Source organism: Ranitomeya variabilis, chromosome 3, assembly GCF_051348905.1.
Source record: "Ranitomeya variabilis isolate aRanVar5 chromosome 3, aRanVar5.hap1, whole genome shotgun sequence".
Classification (NCBI taxonomy): Eukaryota; Metazoa; Chordata; class Amphibia; order Anura; family Dendrobatidae; genus Ranitomeya; species Ranitomeya variabilis.
This window is the reverse complement of record NC_135234.1, coordinates 315726569-315744827: the sequence shown is the minus strand read 5'-3', so window position 1 is coordinate 315744827 and position 18259 is coordinate 315726569. Positions and strand designations below refer to the sequence as shown.

General features: G+C 44.9%; 1 protein-coding gene across 1 annotated transcript in view; it reads right to left on the bottom strand.

Moving 5' to 3' along the window:
• The window catches only part of WASF2 (WASP family member 2), a 106913-nt gene extending 89032 nt beyond the window's left edge, over positions 1 to 17881 (bottom strand). Inside the window, exon 1 of the mRNA XM_077295669.1 lies at positions 17789 to 17881. The gene's annotated coding sequence lies outside the window, so the exon portion shown is untranslated. The remainder of the gene's footprint in view (positions 1 to 17788) is intronic.
• Positions 17882 to 18259: the final 378 nt, after the last annotated feature.

Sequence of the window (18259 nt, the reverse complement as noted above, 5' to 3'; positions counted from 1 at the left end):
CCACCGGCACTTGGACTAGGACCTGTTTTGATATTAGGGTTTGAATTTCAAGCTCTAGAGCCTGTTGCTGTATAGGCGAGCTGAGAGGTTATAATATAAGACTCGTGGGGAACACGAGAGAATTTTAGTTTAATTCCATCTCGGATGATATTTAAAACCCACGAGCTAGATGTTATTTTCTCCCATTGAGTGGTGAAAAACTTCAGTCTGCCCCAACTGGTATATCCTCAGTATTTGTTGTCTTTTGGGGGGTTGGGTCTTCTAAACATTGTACCTCTCTGCTTGTCGTCCTTAGTGGTCCATGTTGTAGACCTATCCGTTTGCCTCCTTTTGCCAAATGGCCTCCTCTTAAAGGAAAAGCTTTCTTCCTGTCCTTTGCCTTTTTGAGTATCTCGTCTAAGGTTTTACCAAAGAGGTACTCACCCTCACATGGGATCGCGCATATTTTGGATTTAGATTGCGCGTCCCCTTTCCAACTTTTCATCCATAGAGCTCTTCTTGCGTTATTCACAAGGCCCGCAGATCTTGCTGCTAAACGGAGTGAGTCGGCGGAGGCGTCTGCCATAAAGGCCGCTGCTCCTCGTATTAAAGGGATGGCTGCACGTAGTTTTTCTCTCGAGCTTTTATTTTCAATTTGCTGGTCTAATTGATCAATCCAGATGATCATTGACCGGGCAGCGCAAGTGCTGGCCACTGCAGGCTTGAATATTCCTGTAGCCGCTTCCCAAGACCGTTTAAGGGATGACTCGGCCTTACGATCCAAAGGATCGACCAGTAGTCCCGCATCCTCCACAGGTAAAGTGGATTGCTTAGAGGTAGAGGCTACAGCTGCATCAACCTTAGGGACTTTGGTCCATGTAAGAAGCTCCTCGTCACTAAACGGATATTTTCGTTTTGACGCTGAGGGTAGAAAGCTTCTCTGATCCTGCTTCTCCCACTCTCTTTTAATTCATGTTTTCACTGCTGGTATGACTGGAAAACATCTCCTCTTTGTCTGCCAAACCCGCGAACATTATGTCCTGCGCGGTTTGCGCACCCTTAGTTTCCTCACACCCCATGGTATTTCGAATTGATTTTACCAAGTTGTCCACACTGTCTAAGGGAAAACATGAGCGTCCTTCTATCTCTGATGAGGATGATGATGCTGAACATGATGACAGGGAGGCGTCTGACAGTACAGGTTGGTCACTGTCGGAGTCTGGCCCAATTGTCGGTGTTTTGGACTTAGTACTATGCGGTTTGTCCTGGGTCATATTTTTAAGTTCCTCTCTAATAATGGCCCGTAAATCCGTAATGGACACTGCTGCTCCCTGTGTTGTTTCCTTAAAACAGTCCTTGCAAAGTTTTTTGGGGTAGGAGTCAGGAAGGGGCTGGCTACACAAGGCACATTCCTTGTGCTTCGTTTTTTGTCGTTTTTTTGCCCTAAGCGTAATAAGTAGAGAGAGAAAGAGAAAAGAGAGAAATAGGGAGACAGCGTCAGCTTAATAGGCAGAGTTCACAACTCACCCAGTGAAGCAAATAATACCGGATCAGAAGGCCGAGATCCTGTTCTGGAACCGTCACTTTTACGAGCAGTCTCCGAGGATCCTCTGGCGTGATCTTTGGCGGTGGGTACTGGATCTCCAGCTGTGGGGTCCATGGCACCTGGGGATGACATCTCTGCATCGCTGGTTTGCTGTTAGTCAGCGATTTAAATAGTGCACCCAAACTTCTCTTTTTTTTTTTTTTTTTTTTTTGCGCATGCGCAGATCGGCGCCGGCTCCCCCGCCTTAGATCCGGCCTAGGCGCCCCGGAAGTCCATCATTCACTTCCGGGGTAGCCTGTACTGCAGCGGTCAGCGCATGTGCGGCCCGGGATTCACGTCGGACCGCACTTAGGAGTGCAGTCGTCCTCCTACCTTCACCGTACCGCCGTCGCAGAGGATGCCGGGCGGCCCTCCCCGGACCCGGCCGTCTGCGTGCTCCTTCAGACGAGGAGGGAGCCGTCTAACGGAACTCCCCCGACGCTGCTTCTGAGCCGCAGCCCCTGCCGTTCTTACGTACACCGCGCAGGCGGCATGCTAGCCCAGGTATGTTTCCCATGAAGAAGTCCTGTCGTTCCCACAGGAAACCTAAACTGAGGAGGAGAGGCGGACCGCCCCCTTTTATTTCTCAATAGGTTTCCTGTTCCTGCGGGGCGGATCCCTCTCTCCAGTGGGGTGCTGTCGTGGCGAAGAGTAAAAACTTATTGACTCGAGTATAAGCCTAGGGTAGGAAATGCAGCAGCTACTGGTACATTTCAAAAATAAAAATAGATATATAAATGCGCTATACAATTCATTATTGCCCCATAGATGCTCCATACAATTTATTATTGCCCCATAGATGTTCCATACAATTCATTATTGCCCCATAGATGCTCCATACAATTCATTATTGCCCCATAGATGCTCCAAATAAAACTGTGCCACATTTAATGCTGCTGCTGCTGTAATAAAAAAAAGTGACATAGTCACCTCTCTTGCTGCCTGCTGCTCCTCGGCGTACCGTACTGTTCAGGCAGAGGGCGGCGCGCACACTAGTACGTCATCGCGCCCTCTGACCTCAACAGTCACAGCAAGAGGACGGGAAGACTGAGAGGCGCCCGGCGTGTGGAACGAGGGAAGGTAAATATGAAATACTTACCTGCTCCGCCGCGGTCCCTGGCTCCTTCTCCCGGACAGATGGTCTCCGGGCACGGCAGCTTCTAACTCTGTGTGGTCACTAGTACCACTCATTACAAAGAATGAATATGCGGCTCCACCCCTATGGGGGTGGAGTCCATATGCATTACTTTAATGAGTGCTACCATGTGACCGCTGAACAGAGGAAGAGCTGGGGCACCCGAAGACCGTGGGACATGCGGGGACCACGTCAGGAACGCCAGGAGTAGGTGAGTATGTGACAGTCTCTCTCCCCCTCACCCGCCGCCGACCATGACTCGAGTATAAGCCGAGAGGGGCACTTTCAGCCCAAAAATTTGGGCTGAAAATCTCGGCTTATACTCGAGTATATACGGTATGTCAAAACTGCACCAAAGTAGACCAGTAACTGATACATCGCAGGAAACAGGGTCTCTGTTCCTACAGCATGCTGCTCTCAGATTACATAGCAAAATCCTGCTGACAGATTAGTTTTAATAACCTTTGCATTGTATGAAAGCTTGTATATTTTTAAATTGTATTGCTAAATACACAAACTTGTCTGCAGCCTAATGATCCTGCAGGCATAGCAGCTGAGCCAGCTTGATTACCAATGATTACGTGGCATAGATCATTAAAACAGTATTCCTTTACTGTTTCTTCCTGTTCTGATGGAATATCACGGCATCAGGGCTTGTAAAGGAAGCCAGCACACAGGTGGGGGACACGAGCTGTCATGCTGCCACAGTGGTTGGGGTACACTACCCTTGTGAGGCTCTGGCTGCAAAATTAGGGTATATTTATTAAAGTAAATGCTCTAATTTGTGACCCCAAAATAATCTTTAAGTTTTCAGTCAAATGAGCCATGTTTTAGGCATTTTTTGTGCCTCACTACGGAGTTTTGAAAATTTGAGGAGTCTTAAAACTGAACAAATTGTACCAATATTTTGTTGAAGTAAAGCAAGCATAACTGCAGTTCTCGGCAATATCGACCACGAAGTGACCAGAACTGTGCTGTTCTGGCTGTGTACACTGTTTACATGTGGCCAGAGATGAAAACTATTGATGATCTATCCTGCAGATTGGTCAGCGATATAAGGACAGACAACCCCTTTAAATCTTCTGACAATCAAGTGATATTAAAATATTTAGTGAATCCTGAATACTATTTTCATTATTATTCATAATTTGGGAGGTTATTGATAACAAATTGAGAAAGTATGGTCTAACAAAAGGTTAGACTTTATTGTTGGCATGACCTCTGGTTGCCATGCCGACGAACCGATGACCCCCGATCACGTGATGTGTGCGCGTATTTCTGGCCCGATGGCTGGAAGCACAATTTAAATGCTGCTGTCAGAGTTTGACAGCGGCATTTAACTAGTTAATAGCAGCGGGTGATCGCGATTCCACCAGCGGCTATTGCAGGCACATGTCAGCTGTTCAAAACAGCTGAAATGTCCCGGAAAAGATGTGGGCTCACCTCCAGAGCCCACATCAAAGCGGGGGATACCTACATCGGCGTACTATTACGCTCGATGTCGGTAAGGGGTTAAATCCATACTAAAAAAAAAGTGGTCTCCAAAGACGGGAGGGATAGGAACATGTTACTGTCCTCTTTGATGTTCGCTGTCCACTAGGTACCTCAAGCTTCCACGGGCTTCTCCCCCTTTGAGCTATTGTACGGCAGGCATCCTAGGGGGCTGCTGGACATGGCCAAGGGGATGTGGGAAAAGAAGCTAACTCCACATAAGAGCGTCATTCAGCATGAGACAAGTATGCAGCAGTCATGCCCATAGTAAAAGAGTACCTAATGGATGCCCAAGCAGCAAAGACTCGCACATATAATAAAAGGGCGACAGTCAGGACCTTTAAAGAAGGGGATCGGGTGCTAGTGCCCACACAGCAGAGAGTTAATTCATGTCCAAGTGGCAAGGGCCATATGAGGTACGAGGTATGAGGAAAAGGTGGGGGAAGTGAACCAGCCCAGAAAGAGAAAACACAAACAACTGTATCATGTGGATCTGCTAAAAGCCTGGTAAGACCGGGAGTGTTTGGTTATGGAGGCGACTCCGATTGTACCATCGCTGAACCTTCTGTCTCCGGGGAAGGACGCGGCCGGGGCCGCTCCGCAGCTCTCGACACTGTTGACCACCATCTCCTACTCTCTATAGTCCAATCACTAGGCATAAAGAACACTGCTCTATCCTGGTCCTCTTCCTATCTTTCTTACGGCTCCTTCAGAATCGTTCGCTGGCTCCACTTTGTAACAACTCTGCTGGCATCACGGCATGGCCTTCCATCTCTCACACTATCTTACCCACTGCTCCTGGCCATGATGTGGTTTCTGTTTCATGCCAGCTCCATATTCTGTGCCTCTGCTCTCTGCATGCTTCCTGGCTGTGTGCATAGGGGGGCGGCGCCTGAACTCTCTGGTTCTTATAGGAATCAGGTGCATCTGTCTAATCTGTTCCTGATCAATTGCCAGGAGGCCTCCAGTATTTAGTGCAGCTCCACCCAGTGGACTGGGCCTGTGCAATGTGTTAACTCAGAAGCTAAGCACAAACTGAGCTTGCCAGGCCTTGCTCTGTGTTACTCCCTCTCTTGAGATTTTTCTCCTTGCCTTGCCTTGATCTTGTTGTCCGCCCTCCAGGAGGCAGAATATCCTGGTCCAGGGGCGTAACTACCGCGGTCGCAGCGGTCGCCATTGCGACCGGGCCCCGCAGGTCAGGGGCCCCGGGCCGGCAGGTCTGAGCAGGGCCAGGCTGGCCATCGGGCACTTCTGGCAAATGCCAGAAGAGCCGATGCCAGTAGTGGGCCGCTGCACTGTTCCTCCCCCGGAACCCCCCCCAGTGCCGCCGCCGCCGCCGCATTTAACTATACCGGCGTCTATGACACCGGTATAGTTCAATGCAATGATGGGAGGAGAGAGCGTCACCTGACGCTTCCTCTCCCATCATTCCCCGCTCTGCCTCTGACAGTACACTGCGGGTGCGCGATGACGTCATATCATCGCGCACCTGCAGTGTCCTGGGCAGACTGCAGCCGCCAGGAGCAGCGCGGGCAAAAGGAAAGGTGAGGAGAGTTTTTTTTTTTTTTCTTTTTAACCGGACTGTGGGGCCATTATCGGGGGGGGGGGGGGGGGGGAGATGAGATGAGATGTGGGCTGTGCTCTATATATCCCTGTGCGGGCTCTGCTGTATATACCCCTGTGCGGGCTCTGCTGTATATACCACTGTGCGGGCTCTGCTGTATATACCACTGTGCGGACTCTGCTGTATATACCACTGTGCGGGCTGTGCTCTATATACCACTGTGCGGGCTGTGCTCTATATACCACTGTGCGGGCTGTGCTCTATATACCACTGTGCGGGCTGTGCTGTATATACCACTGTGCGGGCTGTGCTGTATATAACACTGTGCGGGCTGTGCTGTATATACCACTGTGCGGACTGTGCTCTATATACCACTGTGCGGGCTCTGCTGTATATACCACTGTGCGGACTCTGCTGTATATAACACTGTGCGGGCTCTGCTGTATATACCACTGTGCGGGCTGTGCTGGATATACCACTGTGCGGGCTGTGCTGTATATACCCCTGTGCGGGCTGTGCTGTATATACCCCTGTGCGGGCTGTGCTGTATATACCCCTGTGCGGGCTGTGCTGGATATACCACTGTGAGGGCTGTGCTGGATATACCACTGTGCGGTCTGTGCTGGATATACCACTGTGCGGTCTGTGCTGGATATACCACTTGTGCGGTCTGTGCTGGATATACCACTGTGCGGGCTCTGCTGTATATACCACTGTGCGGGCTGTGCTCTATATACCACTGTGCGGGCTCTGCTGTATATAACACTGTGCGGGCTGTGCTGGATATACCACTGTGCGGGCTGTGCTCTATATACCACTGTGCGGGCTGTGCTGGCACCCAACACCATGTTGCAGTGCAGGAGATTCCTGCAACAGTCTGAGGCGTATCTAGGGGAAGCGGGGCGGGGGAAGGTGGGGGGGTTGCAGAGGCGGGGGAAGGTGGGGGGGGTAGGGGGGGGGCCCCATTTGGAAGTTCGCACCGGGGCCCATAACTTTGTAGTTACGCCACTGTCCTGGTCCCTGTGTCTTTGTCCTTGTTTCTTGTCTTGTTCCATTTCCTTGTCTGAACTTAGGGTACTGTCACACTCTGCGACTTTCCAACGATCACGACCAGCGATACGACCTGGCCGTAATAGTTGGAAAGTCGTTGTGTGGTCGCTGGAGAGCTGTCACACAGACCGCTCTCCAGCGACCAACGATGCCGAGGGTCCCGGGTAACCAGGGTAAACATCGGGTTACTAAGCGCAGGGCCGCGCTTAGTAACCCGATGTTTACCGTGGTTACCAGCGTAAAAGTAAAAAAAAACAAACCGTACATACTCACATTCCGGTGTCCTTCAGGTCCCTTGCCGTCTGCTTCCCGCACTGACTGAGTGCCGCCGTAAAGTGAAAGCAGATCACAGCGGTGACGTCGCCGCTGTGATCTGCTCTCGCTTTCCAGCCGGCAGTCAGTCAGAGCGGGAAGCAGACTGCAAGGGACCTGACGGACACCGGAATGTGAGTATGTACGGTTTGTTTGTTTTTACTTTTACGCTGGTAACCAGGGTAAACATCGGGTTACTAAGCGCGGCCCTGCGCTTAGTAACCCGATGTTTACCCTGGTTACAAGCGAACGCATCGCTGGATCGGTGTCACACACAACGATCCAGCGATGACCGCGGGAGATCCAGCGACGAAAGAAAGTTTCAAACGATCTGCTACGACGTACGATTCTCAGCAGGGTCCCTGATCGCTGCTGCGTGTCAGACACAGCGATATCGTATGGATATCGCTGGAACGTCACGGATCATACCGTCGTAGCGACAAAAGTGCCACTGTGAGACGGTACCCTTAGTCTTATCTCGGTCTCCTTGTCTGTGGCTTCCTTCCCTGCTGTGTCTTTCCTCGTGTTCTGTCTGCTTACACTCCGCACTCTTGTGGCTCTGCCTGCCCTGTACCTTTGTGGCTTTACCTCTGCTCCGCACTCCTGAGGTTCTGCTCCTTTTTACTCTGCTTATCTTCTGCAGCTGCAGTAATCTCTTGCTGCAGCTCCTCTCTGCATTCCTTGCGCTTCTGCTCTGCTTTGCTGCTGCAGAAACCTCTTGCTGCAGCTCCTCTCCATATTCCTTGTGGTTCTGCTCTGCTTAGCTTTTATTGCTGCGCTATCTCTTGCTGCTCTACCGCTCCTATCTGCAGCCTTGCGGTTCTCTTCCAGTCTGAACAGGTCCCAACCTGTTCCTTCTTTCTCCTTTCCTTCTGGCTTGTTTCCGTACCTGCATCTCCTATGTGAACAGGTCCCAACCTGTTCCTTCATACCTCATTCCTTTCTGCTTGTTTCCTTTCCTGCACCTCCTGTGTGAACAGGTCCCTACCTGTTCCTCCATACTTCATATCCGTACCTGCACCTCCAGTGTGAACAGGTCCCTACCTGTTCCTTCATACACCATATAAACCAGCCCTGTGTTCTCTGCCGTGCCTGCCAGCTCTGTGTTCTCTGCCGTGCCTGCCAGCCCTGTGTTCTCTGTCGTGTCTCTGCCAGCCCTGTGTCTCAGCCGTGCCTCCCAAGTGGGATCAGCAGCCACAGCCAGACACCACCCTGGAGTAGCACCTGGCAGCTGCCTGCTGCACAAGCCTGACCTCACCATCAGAGGCTCCAGTGAAAACCCAGGCAGCTGTCATAGTCACGCCTCTTCCAGGCTAGTCTGGTTTGAGGCACAGTGGGGCCACAAACCCCTCGAGCTCACGCCCACCAGTCAGGGCGTGAGCGTGGCACACTTCTCCTGTTCATCTCACTATTAGGGTCCATCAGGGTTCAGTCTTTGGCCCTCTTCTCTTTTCTCTCTACACGACCCCAGTTGTACAGACTATCAGCAGATTTGGCTTTCAGTACCATCTTTATGCTGACACGCAACTATACACGTCATCCCCTGACCTTACCCCCTCTGTACTACAGAACACCAGTGACTGTTCACAGTCTCCAACATCATGTCCACTATCTGAAACTCAACCTCTCCAAAACTGAACTTCTTCTGCTCCCACCATCTTCTGACCTCCTTGGCGCCAACATCTCCCTCTCTGGGTGTGGCACAACGATAAAGCCTCGCCAGCAGGCGCATTGTCCGGGTGTCATGTTTGACACCAATCTTTCCTTTACCTTCCATAAACACTCTAGCTCGCTCTTGCCGCTTACACATAAAGATCATCTCTAAAATCAGCCCCTTTCTCACCATGAAAACAACAAAAACCCTCAAGTGTTGCCCTGATCCACTCCCGCCTGTACTACTGTAAAGCTCTATTAATTTGCCTCCCCAGATTTATTACTGTCACCTGCTATATTTTCTGCCCCCTATAATACATAATATACACTGTACATAGTAATAAACATCTGATGACAATGTTATCTGTCATCTGCTATGTTTCCTGCTCTATATAATACATAATATACACTGTACATAGATACATAGTCATCGGAGGTTTATTACATGTCACCTGCCCCCTATAATACACACTGTACATAGATACATCGTCACCAGATGTTTATTACTGTCACCTATATTTCCTCCTCTATATAATACATAATATACACTGGACATAGATACATAGTTACCAGATGTTTATTACAGGTCACCTGCTATGTTTCCTCCTCTATATAATACATAACATACACTATACATAGATACATCGTCACCAGAAGTTTATTACACGACAACTATTGTTTATACATAATATACACTGTACTTAAAAACATCGTCACCAGATGTTTAATGCTGTCATCTGCTATGTTTCCTGCTCCCTATAATACATATCATACACTGTACATAGATACATCATCACAAGAGGTTTATCACACGTCACCTGCTATGTTTCCTGCTCCCTATAAGGCTGTGCACACACGTAGCAGATTTTTTGCGTTTTTTTGCTATAAAAACGCTATAAAACCGCAAAAAAAAAAACGCTCACATTAAGCATCCTATTTAATAGAATGCAATCCGCATTTTTTGTGCACAAGCTGCATTTTTTTCCTGAGCGGAAATCGCATTCCGGAAAAAAATGCAGCATGTTCATTAAATTTGCGGAATCGCGGGGATTGCGCACACCTAGGAATGCATTGATCTGCTTACTTCCCGCAGGGGGCTATGCCCACCATGCGGGAAGTAAGCAGATCATGTGCGGTTGGTACCCAGGGAGGAGGAGAGGAGACTCTCCTCCACGGACTGGGCACCATATAATTGTTAAAAAAAATAAATAAAAAAAAAAATTAAAATAAAAAATCATGATATACTCACCCTCTGATGGCCCCCGGAGTCTTCCCGCCTCTCATCGGTGCACGTGGCCGCTTCCATTCCTATAGATGGTGTGTGTGAAGGACCTGCGATGACGTCGCGATCACGTGACCGCGACGTCATCGAAGGTGTTGCACATACAAACATCTATAGGAACGGAAGCTGCTGAGGAGATCGGCTGTTTGCGGAAGGCGAGTATAACCATTTTTTAAATTATTTTTACTATTGATGCGGTATAGGCTGCATCAATAGTAAAAAGTTGGTCACACTTGTCAAACACTATGTTTGACAAGTGTGACCAACCTGTCAATCAGTTTTCCAAGCGATGCTACAGATCGCTTGGAAAACGCTAGCATTCTGCAAGCTAATTATGCTTGCAAAACGCTAGTTTTCTGCGGGAATATGCATGCCAATTCCGCATGCGATATACCCACGGCAGGACTTGCAGAATTGCCGCGGAAATTCTGCAACTTGTGCACTTAGCCTTATATCTATCATACACTGTACATAGATAAACCTCTGGTGACGATGTATTACTGTCACCTGCTAGGTTTCCTGCTCTATAGAATACATAATATACACTGTACATAGATACATCGTCACGAGATGTTTATTACAGGTCACCTGCTATGTTTCCTCCTCTATATAATACATAACCTACACTATACATAGATACATAGTCACCAGAAGTTTATTACACGTCAACTGTTGTTTATACATAATATACACTGTACTTAGAAACATCATCGTCACCAGATGTTTAATGCCGTCACCTATGTTTCCTGCTCCCTATAATACATATACACTGTACATAAACATCTGGTGACGATGGTTCTATTACTGTCCCCTGCTGTTTCCTGTTCCCTATAATAAATAACATACACTGAACATAGATACATCATCACCAGATGTTTATTACACGTCACCTGCTATGTTTCCTGCTGCCTATAATACATAATATACACTGTACATAGATACATCGTCACTGGATGTCTATTACACGTCACCTGGTATGTTTCCTCCTCTATATAATACACACTGTACATAGATACATCGTCACCAGAGGTTTATTACACGTCACCTGGTACGTTTCCTCCTCTATATAATACATAATATACACTGTACATAGATACATCGTCACCAGATGTTTAATACTGTCACCTATGTTTCCTGCTGCCTATAATACATAATATACAGTGTACATAGATACATCGTCACTAGAGGTTTATTACACGTCACCTGCTATGTTTCCTGCTGCCTATAATACATAATATACACTGTACATAGATACATCGTCACCAGAGGTTTATTACACGTCACCTGCTATGTTTCCTGCTCCTTATAATACATAATATACACTGTACATAGATACATCGTCACCAGAGGTTTATTACTTGTCACCTGGTATGTTTCCTCCTCTATATAATACATAATATACACTGTACATAGATACATCGTCACCAGAGGTTTATTACACGTCACCTGGTATGTTTCCTGCTCTATATAATACACACTGTACATAGATACATCGTCACCAGAGGTTTATTACACGTCACCTGCTAGGTTTCCTGCTCCCTGTAATACATAATATACACTGTACATAGATACATCGTCACCAGACGTTTATTACTGTCACCTGCTATGTTTCCTGCTCCCTATAATACATAATATACACTGTACATAGATACATCGTCACCAGACGTTTATTACTGTCACCTGCTATGTTTCCTGCTCCCTATAATACATAATATACACTGTACATAGATACATCGTCACCAGAGGTTTATTACACGTCACCTGCTATGTTTCCTGCTCTATATAATACATAATATACACTGTACATAGATACATCGTCACCAGATGTTTATTACTGTCACCTGCTATGTTTCCTGCTGCTCATAATACACACTGTACATAGATACATCGTCACCAGAGGTTTATTACTGTCACCTGCTATGTTTCCTGCTCTATATAATACATATACACTGTACATAGATACATCGTCACCAGAGGTTTATTACACGTCACCTGGTAGGTTTCCTGCTCCCTGTAATACATAATATACACTGTACATACTAGATACATCGTCACCAGAGGTTTATTACACGTCACCTGGTAGGTTTCCTGCTCCCTGTAATACATAATATACACTGTACATAGATACATCGTCACCAGAGGTTTATTACACGTCACCTGCTAGGTTTCCTGCTCTATATAATACATATACACTGTACATAGATACATCGTCACCAGAGGTTTATTACACGTCACCTGGTAGGTTTCCTGCTCCCTGTAATACATAATATACACTGTACATACTAGATACATCGTCACCAGATGTTTATTACTGTCACCTGCTAGGTTTCCTGCTCCCTGTAATACATAATATACACTGTACATAGATACATCGTCACCAGAGGTTTATTACACGTCACCTGCTAGGTTTCCTGCTCCCTGTAATACATAATATACACTGTACATACTAGATACATCGTCACCAGATGTTTATTACTGTCACCTGCTAGGTTTCCTGCTCCCTGTAATACATAATATACACTGTACATACTAGATACATCGTCACCAGATGTTTATTACTGTCACCTGCTATGTTTCCTGCTCCTTATAATACATAATATACACTGTACATAGATACATCGTCACCAGAGGTTTATTACTTGTCACCTGGTATGTTTCCTCCTCTATATAATACATAATATACACTGTACATAGATACATCGTCACCAGAGGTTTATTACACGTCACCTGGTATGTTTCCTGCTCTATATAATACACACTGTACATAGATACATCGTCACCAGAGGTTTATTACACGTCACCTGCTAGGTTTCCTGCTCCCTGTAATACATAATATACACTGTACATAGATACATCGTCACCAGACGTTTATTACTGTCACCTGCTATGTTTCCTGCTCCCTATAATACATAATATACACTGTACATAGATACATCGTCACCAGACGTTTATTACTGTCACCTGCTATGTTTCCTGCTCCCTATAATACATAATATACACTGTACATAGATACATCGTCACCAGAGGTTTATTACACGTCACCTGCTATGTTTCCTGCTCTATATAATACATAATATACACTGTACATAGATACATCGTCACCAGATGTTTATTACTGTCACCTGCTATGTTTCCTGCTGCTCATAATACACACTGTACATAGATACATCGTCACCAGAGGTTTATTACTGTCACCTGCTATGTTTCCTGCTCTATATAATACATATACACTGTACATAGATACATCGTCACCAGAGGTTTATTACACGTCACCTGGTAGGTTTCCTGCTCCCTGTAATACATAATATACACTGTACATACTAGATACATCGTCACCAGAGGTTTATTACACGTCACCTGCTAGGTTTCCTGCTCTATATAATACATATACACTGTACATAGATACATCGTCACCAGAGGTTTATTACACGTCACCTGGTAGGTTTCCTGCTCCCTGTAATACATAATATACACTGTACATAGATACATCGTCACCAGAGGTTTATTACACGTCACCTGCTAGGTTTCCTGCTCTATATAATACATATACACTGTACATAGATACATCGTCACCAGAGGTTTATTACACGTCACCTGGTAGGTTTCCTGCTCCCTGTAATACATAATATACACTGTACATACTAGATACATCGTCACCAGATGTTTATTACTGTCACCTGCTAGGTTTCCTGCTCCCTGTAATACATAATATACACTGTACATAGATACATCGTCACCAGAGGTTTATTACACGTCACCTGCTAGGTTTCCTGCTCTATATAATACATAATATACACTGTACATAGATACATCGTCACCAGAGGTTTATTACACGTCACCTGCTAGGTTTCCTGCTGCCTATAATACATAATATACACTGTACATAGATACATCATCACCAGATGTTTATTACACGTCACCTGGTAGGTTTCCTGCTCTATATAATACATAATATACACTGTACATAGATACATCGTCACCAGAGGTTTATTACACGTCACCTGCTAGGTTTCCTGCTCTATATAATACATAATATACACTGTACATAGATACATCGTCACCAGAGGTTTATTACACGTCACCTGCTAGGTTTCCTGCTCTATATAATACATATACACTGTACATAGATACATCGTCACCAGAGGTTTATTACACGTCACATGGTAGGTTTCCTGCTCCCTGTAATACATAATATACACTGTACATACTAGATACATCGTCACCAGATGTTTATTACTGTCACCTGCTAGGTTTCCTGCTCCCTGTAATACATAATATACACTGTACATAGATACATCGTCACCAGAGGTTTATTACACGTCACCTGCTAGGTTTCCTGCTCTATATAATACATAATATACACTGTACATAGATACATCGTCACCAGAGGTTTATTACACGTCACCTGCTAGGTTTCCTGTTCCCTGTAATACATAATATACACTGTACATACTAGATACATCGTCACCAGATGTTTATTACTGTCACCTGCTAGGTTTCCTGCTCCCTGTAATACATAATATACACTGTACATAGATACATCGTCACCAGAGGTTTATTACACGTCACCTGCTAGGTTTCCTGCTCTATATAATACATAATATACACTGTACATAGATACATCGTCACCAGAGGTTTATTACACGTCACCTGCTAGGTTTCCTGCTCCCTGTAATACATAATATACACTGTACATACTAGATACATCGTCACCAGATGTTTATTACTGTCACCTGCTAGGTTTCCTGCTCCCTGTAATACATAATATACACTGTACATAGATACATCGTCACCAGAGGTTTATTACACGTCACCTGCTAGGTTTCCTGCTCCCTGTAATACATAATATACACTGTACATACTAGATACATCGTCACCAGATGTTTATTACTGTCACCTGCTAGGTTTCCTGCTCCCTGTAATACATAATATACACTGTACATAGATACATCGTCACCAGAGGTTTATTACACGTCACCTGGTATGTTTCCTCCTCTATATAATACATAATATACACTGTACATAGACACATCGTCACCAGAGGTTTATTACACGTCACCTGGTAGGTTTCCTGCTCCCTGTAATACATAATATACACTGTACATACTAGATACATCGTCACCAGAGGTTTATTACACGTCACCTGGTAGGTTTCCTGCTCTATATAATACATAATATACACTGTACATAGATACATCATCACCAGAGGTTTATTACACGTCACCTGCTAGGTTTCCTGCTCTATATAATACATAATATACACTGTACATAGATACATCGTCACCAGAGGTTTATTACACGTCACCTGCTAGGTTTCCTGCTCCCTGTAATACATAATATACACTGTACATACTAGATACATCGTCACCAGAGGTTTATTACACGTCACCTGCTAGGTTTCCTGCTCTATATAATACATAATATACACTGTACATACTAGATACATCGTCACCAGATGTTTATTACACGTCACCTGCTAGGTTTCCTGCTCTATATAATACATAATATACACTGTACATAGATACATCGTCACCAGAGGTTTATTACACGTCACCTGCTAGGTTTCCTCCTCTATATAATACATAATATACACTGTACATACTAGATACATCGTCACCAGATGTTTATTACTGTCACCTGCTAGGTTTCCTGCTCTATATAATACATAATATACACTGTACATAGATACATCGTCACCAGAGGTTTATTACACGTCACCTGCTAGGTTTCCTCCTCTATATAATACATAATATACACTGTACATAGATACAACGTCACCAGAGGTTTATTACACGTCACCTGGTAGGTTTCCTGCTCCCTGTAATACATAATATACACTGTACATAGATACATCGTCACCAGAGGTTTATTACACGTCACCTGCTAGGTTTCCTCCTCTATATAATACATAATATACACTGTACATACTAGATACATCGTCACCAGATGTTTATTACTGTCACCTGCTAGGTTTCCTGCTCTATATAATACATAATATACACTGTACATAGATACATCGTCACCAGAGGTTTATTACACGTCACCTGCTATGTTTCCTGCTCTATATAATACATAATATACACTGTACATAGATACATCGTCACCAGAGGTTTATTACACGTCACCTGCTAGGTTTCCTCCTCTATATAATACATAATATACACTGTACATAGATACATCGTCACCAGAGGTTTATTACACGTCACCTGGTAGGTTTCCTGCTCCCTGTAATACATAATATACACTGTACATACTAGATACATCGTCACCAGAGGTTTATTACACGTCACCTGCTAGGTTTCCTGCTCTATATAATACATAATATACACTGTACATAGATACATCGTCACCAGAGGTTTATTACACGTCACCTGCTAGGTTTCCTCCTCTATATAATACATAATATACACTGTACATAGATACAACGTCACCAGAGGTTTATTACACGTCACCTGGTAGGTTTCCTGCTCCCTGTAATACATAATATACACTGTACATAGATACATCGTCACCAGAGGTTTATTACACGTCACCTGCTAGGTTTCCTGCTCCCTGTAATACATAATATACACTGTACATACTAGATACATCGTCACCAGATGTTTATTACACGTCACCTGCTAGGTTTCCTCCTCTATATAATACATAATATACACTGTACATACTAGATACATCGTCACCAGATGTTTATTACTGTCACCTGCTAGGTTTCCTGCTCTATATAATACATAATATACACTGTACATAGATACATCGTCACCAGAGGTTTATTACACGTCACCTGCTAGGTTTCCTCCTCTATATAATACATAATATACACTGTACATAGATACATCGTCACCAGAGGTTTATTACAGGTCACCTGCTAGGTTTCCTGCTCTATATAATACATATACACTGTACATAGATACATCGTCACCAGAGGTTTATTACACGTCACCTGCTAGGTTTCCTGCTCCCTGTAATACATAATATACACTGTACATACTAGATACATCGTCACCAGATGTTTATTACACGTCACCTGCTAGGTTTCCTCCTCTATATAATACATAATATACACTGTACATACTAGATACATCGTCACCAGATGTTTATTACTGTCACCTGCTAGGTTTCCTGCTCTATATAATACATAATATACACTGTACATAGATACATCGTCACCAGAGGTTTATTACACGTCACCTGCTAGGTTTCCTCCTCTATATAATACATAATATACACTGTACATAGATACATCGTCACCAGAGGTTTATTACACGTCACCTGCTAGGTTTCCTCCTCTATATAATACATAATATACACTGTACATACTAGATACATCGTCACCAGATGTTTATTACTGTCACCTGCTAGGTTTCCTGCTCTATATAATACATAATATACACTGTACATAGATACATCGTCACCAGAGGTTTATTACACGTCACCTGCTAGGTTTCCTGCTCCCTGTAATACATAATATACACTGTACATACTAGATACATCGTCACCAGATGTTTATTACTGTCACCTGCTAGGTTTCCTGCTCCGTATGACTATATATTACGTATGATTAGACCATGCCGTATACCCAGCTTGCAGACTGGCACAAAAGTTGAATATGGTTACCATGTTGGTAAAGGAGTTAACACAGTTGTGAAATCTCAGCATGTTAGCAGTTAATAACTTTCCCACTCCTATAATTAGTTGCTGCCCCGAACATATCTACCCCAGCCTGACCTGAGGCCTTACCTTTACCCCGGAGTCTTCACTCCTTCCACCGTGGAACCACAAGACAACCAGCTAGGACACCGCCCCACCAGCACCCTCCCCAAGAACACTCTGATTGGCTAGGGTAATAAAGTCTAGACTGTTGATTGGCTATGTCTGCCTTGTCTTTGCTTGTGATTGGTGCAGAATACTTCTTTTTTGTTTCTGATTGGCTCATTGCTGCTTCCTACTAGACATTGATTGGTGATTACTGATAATATCCTGGGTACGTTTGGCAGTTACATGGAGACGCACTATCTTTCGGTGCCCGATGGTATGCGAGAAGCCATGATTCCGAAGACCAGAATGTTGTTGATCGCGTGATAAGAACTGTGATGCAATGACCTCCCTCAGGACAGTCTAGGAGTCTGGACTCGCTGGGGCAGCTGCAGTGTGTCATGTGCTCGCTTCATGCGCTGCCTGCGTTGTGTATTGGGGGTTGTATGGGCGGTA